The sequence below is a fragment of the Sinocyclocheilus anshuiensis genome, unplaced genomic scaffold (genome assembly GCF_001515605.1).
Source record: "Sinocyclocheilus anshuiensis isolate Anshui unplaced genomic scaffold, SAMN03320099.WGS_v1.1 scaffold2477, whole genome shotgun sequence".
Taxonomy (NCBI): Eukaryota; Metazoa; Chordata; class Actinopteri; order Cypriniformes; family Cyprinidae; genus Sinocyclocheilus; species Sinocyclocheilus anshuiensis.
In genome coordinates this window covers 246,725-258,675 of record NW_015554065.1, presented here as the reverse complement: position 1 = coordinate 258,675, position 11,951 = coordinate 246,725, and the positions used below count along the sequence as shown (strand labels likewise).

At 33.8% G+C, this 11,951-nt stretch overlaps 1 pseudogene; it reads right to left on the bottom strand.

The window, feature by feature from the left end:
- Positions 1-11,951, bottom strand: part of LOC107668649 (protein Wnt-7b-like) — a 45,530-nt pseudogene that overhangs the window by 32,905 nt on the left and 674 nt on the right.

Here is an 11,951-nt window from a genome sequence, read left to right as displayed (position 1 = left end):
AATGACATCCGTACGGACAACAAAAAAAGTCAAAAGACATTATGTAATAGTCAATATGAAAAGCTTTTCTCAGCCCATTTTAGTGCAATTTCACATGTGTGTCCAAGTAAAACAGGATAATCAATGAGAAAAAACATGGGCCAGGATTTGATTTAATCAATCAAAAATCGATTGGACATACTTTTTTGTTTAGAATAATGTGCACTAATGCATAAAAGCTTGTTTCTTGCAACTTTTTCTCTCACAATTCTGATTTTTTTTTGTAGAAATTGTGAGATTAAGTCCCAAATTTTTACCCTAAATTCTACACATAAAATAGTTAATTATGCTCTCATGTTGCCTTAATGTTCAAATCAAATGCTTCTCTAGATGTATTACTGCTTTAGACTACAGGACACTGTGCAAAATCCAAATAAAGTAGTCTATAAATGAGCAAAGATGAGAATTCCATCCGTCCGTATTTTGGACGAGAGTAAACAAAGTTCAAAGATTCACCACAGGAGTGTAAAATATCAAAGGAACTGCGATGCGTTTTGTGGGGCTGAAGTGATGGGAGTTTACAGAGCGTTTGACCGCAGTTTAACAGCGACAAAACACTTCTAAATGAGGGGAAATGTATAAATGACAGTGTGAAAGAGCAATGCGCCCTGCAACCCGCTCAGGAATGCCTCTTCACACAAAAGCCATGAAAATGTAAATGCTTTCCCAGTTGTAGCTCATTATGACTGTATAAATACGATGGAGAGAGAGAGAGAGAGAGTGAAATAGACAGAACAGAGTGATTGTGGCAGGCTCTACAATCTGTTACCAAGATGGTCAATGCATTCAAAATTTCAGTTTTTGTGGCGTTTTCCAAGGAAAGCATCAAAATTATTATTGCTCACTAAGTATTAAACTTATTCTGCAGTGTTTTATTCCTTAAAATCATGTGTGTTGTTGAGGAGAGTGTGCTGATACTTTACTAAGTGATCAGATGCACCATTTTCACCTGCTGGACCAGAAAACAGGTGGGAAAAAAATTGCACATTCAAGGAGGAACCCGAGGAAGAAAATCTAGAGACTTTTCATGCCAGATAGGAAGAACCTAGCAACAACCAAAAAAAAACAAAAAACCCTAGCAACCACATACTGTAGCAATATTCTAACATCCACTAAGAACGCATAGCAACACCCTGTCAACCAACAATTCAAAAAAAGTCATTTTTTATAGAAAGTGTTTTTGATGAAAACAAGGAAAATATCGGCCAGTGAGGTCAGAAAAATAAACTTATTTTCACTTTGAATTAAGATATATTTTTTTTCAGCCCACAGGTAAATATTTTTCTAGTTTTAAGCATAAACTCAATTAATTTTGATTCATTTTTGCAGAAAACAAGACTTAATGTTTATTTAGCAATGTCTCTTGATTTAAGACTGTTTAGATATTTGTACCGGAAAACAAGACAAAAATCCTGAGTAATATTTGCCTATTATTTTTTTAAATAGTAAGAAATAAATCTGGCTATTTTTATATATTTTTAATTGAATTTTTTTTACGAATATGCAACTTTAACCTTCTGATCATCTAATAAGTCAAATTAGAGATGGTTAAACTCATGGGTGATTTTACCTAAGGTTCATTCATCACACTGGGAACAGAAGGTCAAGTCGAGCACATTGCATTGTGAGATAAAGCACTCTTTGCTAGCCTGTGCATGCACAGAATTCACATTATGCATACTGTATATACTATAGATACTACATACTGCAGAAATAGTTAGTATGCGGTTCCAAACATAATGTTAGTGCAGTAAGTAAGCTGATAGCATCGTTTTTACCTGGTGTGTATGTGTACGGTCAATGTGTAATCAAGAGGTGAGTCCAGTTCCACTTAATCAGCACTATATTAATCACACCAACACAAACATGCTTTCGCAAGCCTTTGAGGGTCAAGTGTGTGCACGTACAGCGTGGTGTGTGTAACCACAGCACAAAGACTGCCTTCTTTCATAACACCACATTTGCCCGCTTCTGAAAAGAGTTCAGAGCTTTTGTCACAGTAAACGGCTGGATCCCGTGTAATCAAAGCAGCATTTATAAGCTTATCTTCACAGCACTGTTTCTAGCTGTGTTCGTGCAGAACTGAAGCCACAGAACGCTCTTGCATCATTGCTACAGGCTTCCCAAAACACCTGAACAACAACCACACAGACATCAATTAAATAAAACACTCTTCTCATCACAGCAGTTGACATTTATCTTACCGTATTCACTGCAAAATCAAAGGAAAGAGAGAAAATAAAGCCTGTTTTTAAGACCATTAAGATTTATTTTTTTTTTGCAGTTCACCACAATTAAGCACATTTTCCTTAATTTAATTGCTTAATTTGCTTAAAACTGGAATCTATTTCATAATTATTTAAGATTTAAAATGTATTTTCCTACGCATTACTGTAATGATAAAAAGGATACATTATGTAAATTGTTAGTTATTTGTTCTATTGATTTTTTTTCTATTGATATTTAATTTATACTGATTAAAAAGTCATTGTATTAAATGTTTTACTAAAATAAAAAATATTATTATCAAAATATGATTTAAATGTGTAAATAAAAATACAAATATAAAATAATACATACACATTTAAAAAAAAAACAATAAATTTAGTAATACAATGTTTTTATTGATCTGTATAAAATAAGTCAGTAGAACTATAAAATAACAATAAAATTAACAGGAAAATTTAAATTAACTAACAATAAAATTAACACTAAAATGAACTAACAATGAGCAATTCAGTTTTTACAGTATTAACTATTTATTGTTAGTTCATGTCAGCTCTGCAACTTTTAATTTATGCAAAGTAATTGTAAATGTTGAAATTAACCAATTAACCAAAATATTATTATATTGCAAAAAACATTATACATTATTTTAATAGTATTATTAATAGTATTAGTAGTATTGCAGAAAACCATTTAGTTTTATGTGAATTAAAAAATGTATTATGGGTATTAAAATACAAAAGAGAAAACATCTGGATATAATAATGAGAGTTTGAAATTTAAAACAATGTAAAAATGCAAAAGGTCTCAATGGTCCAAAATATAGGCTAATATTTATTATTTTTCCTCTTGATTTTAGATGAATTACCCAGACATATTGACAGATTCACAAAACTGCAGGTTCAACCTGAGCTTACAGAACCTGCCGTTGAGATGAATGGCGATGCTTAGGGATATCTGCAAGTGTTTCGATCAAGAGCCCAGTGGTAATATTGTCTGAATACAGATCTTGTTCCACACCACCCCGAAAACAAACCAAGCGCGCCAAAGACCCGTGACAAGCACTGACCTACTCGCAGCTCCTGTCCGAAGACGGTGCGTTCACCCAGCGCGGAGCAGTTCCAGCGGCCGTATCTGAACTGGTACTGGCATTCGTTGATGCCCAGCTGTGCCCCCTCTCCGATCACGATGATGGCGTCCGGCCGGCTCTGGCAAATGGCGCGCTGGCGGGGTGCGAGACCGGGGATCTTATTGCAGATGATGTTCGCACCAAGGGCCACCACAGAGGAAAGAGCCCTGTGGGACAGAAGAGACACAAACACAACTAGTAAAGACTGGGGATGAACATTAGTGAGATACTTGCATCACAGCGTACGGCGGATGGTTTATGACCTTAAACACGCGCCAGAATTAAGCACTTAAGTGTTGTTTGTACTGTCATTACTTTTAACAATAACACCTTCTCTATAATATCTCATAAGCACTAACTGAAATCGGTGAACATTTCCACCTCTCAAATTAAAACTTGCACATTTCCCAATGCATTTTATTGCTGTACAAATGTGATTCATCCACAGTAGTGTAAAATGTAGGAGGAAAAAGAGATATGAAAGATCTGACCAATACAGAGGATATAATATATTAGAATAGAACAGAACAACAGAATAGAACAGAACAAGAATGAATAAAATAGACTTGAAAAACATAACTGAACAGTAATGCATAAAAAGAATACAACTGAATAGACCAGAACAGCATAACTGAACATGACACAGAATAAAAGCGAGTAGAATGTAACTCAACAGAACAGAATGGAATTGAACAGAATGAATAGAATAGAATAGAAAATATGATAGAATATTAGAATGGAATAATCCAAGACATAACTGTAGAGCAGAATATAACAAAAACAAAGAGTAGAAAATGCAAATAATGCAAATAATAGAATAGAAATAGAATAGAAATTAATAAACCAAAACAGCATAACTCAACATGATACAGAATAAAGGTGAGTAGAATATAAATGAACAAAACAGAACAGAATTTAACACAACTAAATATCCCAACACATATCTGTAATAAAAATAGAATACAATAGAATATACCAAGACATAAATGTAGAGCAGAAAAAGGCAAAAACAAATAGAATAGAAAAGAAAAACATGACTGAACATGAAAGGATAAAATAGAATAGAACTGAAAAGATCAGAACGGCACACCTAAACATGTAATAGAATAAAAAGTGAGCGCAATAGAACTGAACAAAACAGAATAGAATTGAACACAAGTGAATATAAATGGAATATAAATCAAAAGAATAGAATAGACCAGGACATACTGTAACTACAGAGCAGAACAGGGCAAAAACGAATAGAGTAGAAAAGAAAAACATAACTGAACAAAAATGAATAAAATAGAATAGAATTTGATAGACCATAACATCATAACTGAACATGGCATAATGGAACAAAACAGAATATAAACTGAACAAGACAGAATAGAAATGAACAGAAGTGAATACTAGGCCAACCCATAACTGTAATATGGAATAGAATAGAATAGAATAGAATAGAATAGAATAGAATAGAATAAGTCAAATGTAGAGCAGAAGAAACAAAAAACAGAATAGGAAAACATAGCTGAATGTAAATGAATAACATAGAATTGAATTGAATAGCCCAAAACAGCATAACTGAAAATGACATATAGAATAAAAGTGAGTAAAATAAATGAACAAAACAGAATAGAACTGAACAGAAGTGAATAAGCCAACAAAATATTAATATAGAATAAAATCAACAGGATAGGATATAATAGATATAATAAATAGATATCAATTTAGAGCAGAACAGAACAAAAACAAATATAAAAAGAAAAACATAACTGAATGTAAATTATTACAATAGTATATAACTGAACAGGCCATAACAGCATAACTAAAAAAGACATAGAATAAAAGTGACCAAATTATAATTGAACAAAATAGAATAGAATTTAACCAAAGTGAATAGGCCAACACATAGCTGTAATATAGAATAGAATAATACAAGACATAACTGTAGAGCAGAATAGGATGAAAACAAATAGAATAGAAAAGAAAAACAGGGAATAAGTAAAGAAAGAATAAAACCTGAACATCATAACTGAACATGAATTAAAAGAACAAAACTGAACAGAATAGAATTGAACAGGCCAAACTGTAAAACGGAAAAAAAATACAACCACCATAAGAACACCACCACTGAACATGATATAGCAGAATAGAACATAATAGAATAAAGTAAAATAGGACACCACCAATGAACATGACTGAATGGAATAAAACAGAACAGAATAGAAAACAAGAGTGCAATATACACAACAGAACAGAACAATGTGTTACTGGTTATAAAGATCATATTTTTCATGCCCCTTTTTTTGATTCAACTCATATTTTCATGCAACTGTGACCACACAAAGTGGGTCATGATCCAAATGCACACATCTCTGTCATCATATGGCTTCTCGTGTTGATACAGCCCTCGAGAGCGCTCTTAATATGCGCGCTGAGTATTTTCGGTGCTCTGTGTTTGCACAAACCCGCGCGGCTAAACAAGCGGGCTTCTATGTTTACGAGCATTGAACCCGTTCAGATATGTGCCTTTCAAACATGTCAGAGATGAGGGCTGTAAAGATGCATGCCAACTTTGAAGAGTGACTTCACCGGCTGCCGAGGACTGCACCGCAAGCGGGGCGAGTTGCAACAAGCAATGCGTGTGTCAGCAAAAACGGCATGCAGGGATGGACGGGACGGTGTCGCTGCTGGGAGAATAGCTGCAACTTATGGATTCCCCGTCAAAATAGATCAAACGGCACGGAACAAAGACGCGGAATGTTAATTGGAAATCGGATATGGCTGGTTTGCTTCTTTTCTGGTTGTGTTTCCATGCCCACAAAGGCTTAAGAATTACTCTTAAATACAAAACCACATGTGGGATGCAGTCGAGGGACCCCTCTCTCGCTCTGTTTAAGAAACATCTCCAGTTTCTGCATATAATGAAGTCACGAGGGGCGAGTAGCTAAAAGTGTATGTTTATGTAAACCCTTCAGCGAACACAAACTAACACTCGACCACACGTTAATATAGCGGCGCAATGAAGCGTCTCCAAAGCCATCCAAACCAGTGTGTTTGGGCATTAGGTGAGCCGCTATGAGGACTATGAAGTTTGCTGCCAAATCCATAAATCTGTTCCAAACCTAGTGCGCTGCCTACCTAGAGAGCATCATAGGCACCTTCAAAAAGTAATATGGCCAGATTCTAAAAACAGCATCCCATGTATCCTTGGTAATCCGAAAATACAATGCAAAGTGAGATAAATATTGATTGCAAATATGCTTATTTATAGAAATGCATTTAAAGGATGCATTAAATGGATCAAAGGTGACAGTAAAAACATTTATAATGTTACAAAAGATTTCTCAAGAAAAAGCTTTTGAACTTTCTATTCATCAAAGAATCCTGGAAAAATGTTTATATCATGGTTCCACAAAAATATGAAGCAGCACAACTGTTTTCAACAATCAGCATATTAGAATGATTTCTGAAGATCATGTGACACTGAAGACTGGAGTAATGATGCTGAAAATTCAGATTTGATCAAAAAAATGGATACATTTGAACAGATATCACAATTAAAAACAGTTATTTTGAATTTTAATTATATTTTACTATTTTTCATCAAATAAATCCAGCTTTGGTGAGCAGAAGAAACTTCTATCAAAAACCTTTAAAAAAAAATATGATCTCAATCTCTTGCTATTAAATATCAAAATGTATCAATAAAAAGGGTTCAACCACATTACAAGCTACAAAACATCATAGCAACTGCATAGCAACACCCTGACAACCACATATCAAACTACAAATCATTCCAAAAAAATAAAAATAAAACTTGTCAATTGCATAGCAACACCCTGACAACCACATAACAAACTACAAAACATTCCAAAAAAATAAAAATAAAACTTGTCAACTGCATAGCAACACCCTGGCAACCACACAACAAGTTACAAAACATTCAAAAACAACTAACTGCAGAGCAACACCCTGCTACAAAACATTCAAAACACCTCAGCACCTGCATAGCAACACCCTGGCAACTACCTAGAACATCTCAGCATTGTGACAAGTTTTCATTGGCAAATAAATAAATGAATTAATTAATATATAGATATAAAAATATATAATGTATACACATATATAATGTGTGTGTGTGTGTGTGTGTGTGTGTTTCTACAGGGTTTTTCAAAACTAATCATATGATATAGTCATCACATAGATTCATCTGCAAATGTTTTTTTCCCATAGCTACATAAATCAGATTGTGGGCAACAGACCATGCTGCTCTAGAAACAAATGAAACACTCCACCCTCTTTTCACATGCTGCTCTAGAAACAAATGAAACACTCCCCCCTCTTTTCTTTAATTTATTTGGCTTTCATTTAAAACCTCTTATTATGGCTGTCCTGCTCATCCACAGTTATAAAGTACCGACTGACGTTGTTTCTGGTTAAACAAGTGATGTCTTCGGTTAAACAAGTCGAATATAGACTGGATCCTTCAGAGCAGGTTATTGTGATGTAAAACTCAAAACAGTGAGGCTCGCGAATATGAACGTCTTCAAGAGTGGTTTTCACTTAAATCTTATGTTTCTCAGATATTTCGCAGAAAAGATCAGAGAGAAAAAAATCAGGGTCTGAAAAATAAGAGATCTCAATATGAACATTTCTCATCAAACTCTTCTTAAACACCAAATGATCTGAGATTTTACACATTTTCACATTAACTTTACAGCTTTGTACACTACAGTTTGTCAACTACTGACTCATTTTGTGACTCAATTTGACATCTGAGACAAAGATAATTAAAGAAAATCAATATTAAGATCCACATCAACATCAGTCTGTTCTAAAATACAAACTGTAACCTGCTAGCTGTATGTTTAAAGGCTAATTAAACTAGTCCTCAAGTTTACAGGTAACGCAGAATATTTTTATTCTTCATCAAGTAACTCCAACAAAACACACATGGTATTTTCCCATCTGAAAATAACCATGTTTTTACCAACATTTATATAGCCCCAAAAGTAAGTTTAATTGTGTTCCATATAAAATATGACAAAATAAATCAGTTCTGTCTCACGAGGAATATTTCAAACATGAGAAGGATTTCCTGGTAAATGAGGAATAAATAATCCTCAGGATGAGTAAATGCACTCTACTTTTAAACACAAGAAAATAAATGTTCCCTGTGCGCTTGGCTCCAGCTATCACCCAGTCCATTCTACTTAAAACAAATCCTGCTAAAACAAACTCTAAACTACCAACATGGACGAAGTGGCACCGGAAAACTCTCAAACCTCAGACTGTACATTTCTAAGCATTCAGAAAAAGAGCAAATGTCACTTTTATGGGCCTATTTATGTCTAAAACGGCAATTTATTAAGACTATGTCTCTTACAGAATAGCAGAGCATGTTTCATACTAATGGGATATAGTGAATTGATATTTTTCTCAAAATAAGTTGTTTTATCATCTGGGATTAAATAGTCATGCTGGGAGTTTTCAATGTATGGGTTTTGTATGAAGACGCATTGTGATAACAGAAGCCAATGTTTTATTATTTTACATTTTATTTTAAGTATGCAACCATTCACTGTAAAAAAAAAAATCTGTGACATTTACAGTAAAATACCGGCAGCTGTGGTTGCCAGAACTTCACCATAAAAAATATGGTAGCAACATTTTAGGTTTTACAGACTTGAATTAAATTCACAATAAAACACCGTATTTCATTAACTGATGTAATGTTAATAAACCAACACATTGAAGTACTAATATCTGTTTTGAACCATTGTAATGTACTGATAGCCACCAAAAACTGGTGGTGATGAGAAAGTCACATGATGAACCAAAGCTCATCACAAACAGCTTTTCTACGAGCTGAGGAGGGTAGTTCTTATATATAGAAGGTGCACAGTGTCATTCACACAAACACTAAACACCATCACGGTGACACACATGATACTGAAATAATGCAATAAACATTCATTTAACAACATTAGATGTAAGATTAAACCCTAATGTACACAACAGATAAGAAAAAACTAAGAAGAAACGTTATTTCAACAAAAAAACATCAACTATGAAGTGTCATGCAGGGAATTCTGGTAGTGTCAATTTACAGTTTTTCACTGTAAATTATACAATGACTTTTTATTTTTCACTTCCTAAAACCATATTTTTAACAGTATTTTACTCTAAAATTACGTTAAATGTAATTACATTTATTCACCGAATATATTATGGAAACTTACTGTTAACCAATTAACAGGTTTTTACTGTAGCATTTTTAAAGTCTTTTACTGTTAAAATCACAATCATTTTTTACAGTGTAGAATTGAAGGGGACCAAATGTAAAAGTTTTTTTTTAATTTTTTTTATTGGAACTCAAACACTATACTAATTACCAACGTCTATAGTGTTAGAAACCAAATTTTACTTATAAAACTATAGTTTGAATTAGTCAACTGTATTAAAAATCGTTCAGATGAAGTAGATTCACCCTGTGAGAGATTCCTGGATTCCTCTTGCTTCCTAAAAAACTCAAACATTCCCATAAATATTAGTGAGTATAAGAGCACCGACCACGCACTTCCTTTTTAACCTTGCTTTAAAAGCCCTTAATTCCACAAAACGTATCAAATTTGCAACGTGCCGAATAAATATGGTTTAAAATGTAAAAGCAAACAACAGTGTCATCTGTGATGTGCAAACCAATGCTTCACATAGACTTACCACCTTAAACGCCAGCAAAAACCCACATCTATTTTGAAAATTGAGTTTGGGGTCTCCAGCTGCTAAATTAGGACCTTGGTTTGGAGGTCATTTGACAAAGAAACACAACAAAGGTTTGGGAAGAAATTATTAGGAGGAAAAAATTACAGACCAGCTTGGAGACCAAATGCATCGCTGTCAGTCAAACATGCTGTTCATATGTTCATTTGGGCAAGATGCAAATACAATGTACTTGAAACGTAAATATATGTATGAATGTAAATCTAGGGGAGACTGGGGCTAGTTGTCACACAGAGTAGTTGGCATAAGGACTTTGAGTCAAATCACACAAATACTTGTTTTCTCTAGCAATGCTTTTTCAAATACCTAGTTGTCTATAAAATTTTTACAATGCACATCGGGGCATGTTGTCACATGCAGTTTATTCAATTGAATTTAATTTCAATCTATGTAGGCCAGATGCACGTATGTTAGCTTCTATATTCTTGTGGTTTCATTCTCATTGTTTATATTATGCTGAAAAGTCTTAAAATGGCCTGTAATATAAATAGATGACCCCATATATCGTGACAACTTGGCCCGCTATAGGGATCAATGTGCATTAACCAAACTGTACCTTTTTTTTTTCTTGCGCAATAACAGTGGTGATGTTCAATTGCTTTAGGCTTTGTGTCTGCGCAGAAATAAACATTAAATGAGAAATATTCAGTGTGACAACTAGCCCCATTGTACCCTACTTCATTAGTATTATTGTAATCAAATGCATTTACATGCAAAACATGTTTGAGTTGGTGTTTAGCGCAGGTGAAGGTTGAACCGAGGAACCGTCTGTCTGTAAAACCAAAGTAACTCATAATTGAACACAGACTTTATTTATGGATCTTACTGAACTTCTCTGCCACTCAGTGGCCAAATGAAATTCTCTTCCATTCATCTTCAACACTGAACACTTACATTTACCAGCCTGAACCAGATTTGCACTTTAATACCCTCTTCTACACTGTAACAAGATTAAATATTCAGTTATTGTTACATTAAGGAGGTATTTCTATCTATCCTGACCCTAAAAATTATTACGATGATTCAGCCGTATTAAATAATCAGAATAAAACCACCACATCGCACATATTTCATGATCACCTGACAAAACATTCTTTAGATTGAAAGATCATGGACTTCCCTTTAAAGTTTCAGATTTACATGAGAATAAGAAAAAATCTAACAAATTAGATTAAACTCAATCTTGCATTTTAACACAAGTTCCTAAGTGTCTAATTAACACCATCAACATGGAATCATTCATTAAGCTTATCTAGATCAAATATTTACTACCGTATTTACTCAATGCATCACAGGTTCTTTCAGAAAAACCAGTCCAGATGCAGAAATCTCCCCGGATCAATGCTAAACGTTAATGTTTTATTAATCTATCCTCGAACACGATCAGTCAGAGGTTTAGACACATCTACTCGCTCTTTATTCTGACTATTTTCAACATTTTAGAATAATAGTTAAGTGATGAAAACTCTGCAAAAGGAATTCTGGGAATGATGTAGTGATGCAAATGAAATCTATCTTATATTTGAGCTTCTTCTTTGTCTAGATTAGAGCTCTGCGCACTTCGGACATTCATCAACCAAGTTCATAGTAAAAATAAATATATAAATAAAAGCCAGCAATTCTAAAGGATCCTAAGCATGAATTTTCCTTAAAGTTCCAAGCATAAAAACAAAAACTAGATCTTTTAAAATGCAATTCCCAACAAAGCTATGACAATTCCCAGTAAAACTGCACACCAAAAACTCCATCTGTCCAGTATTCCATAAGAAATAAAAAAAAAAAAAAGAAT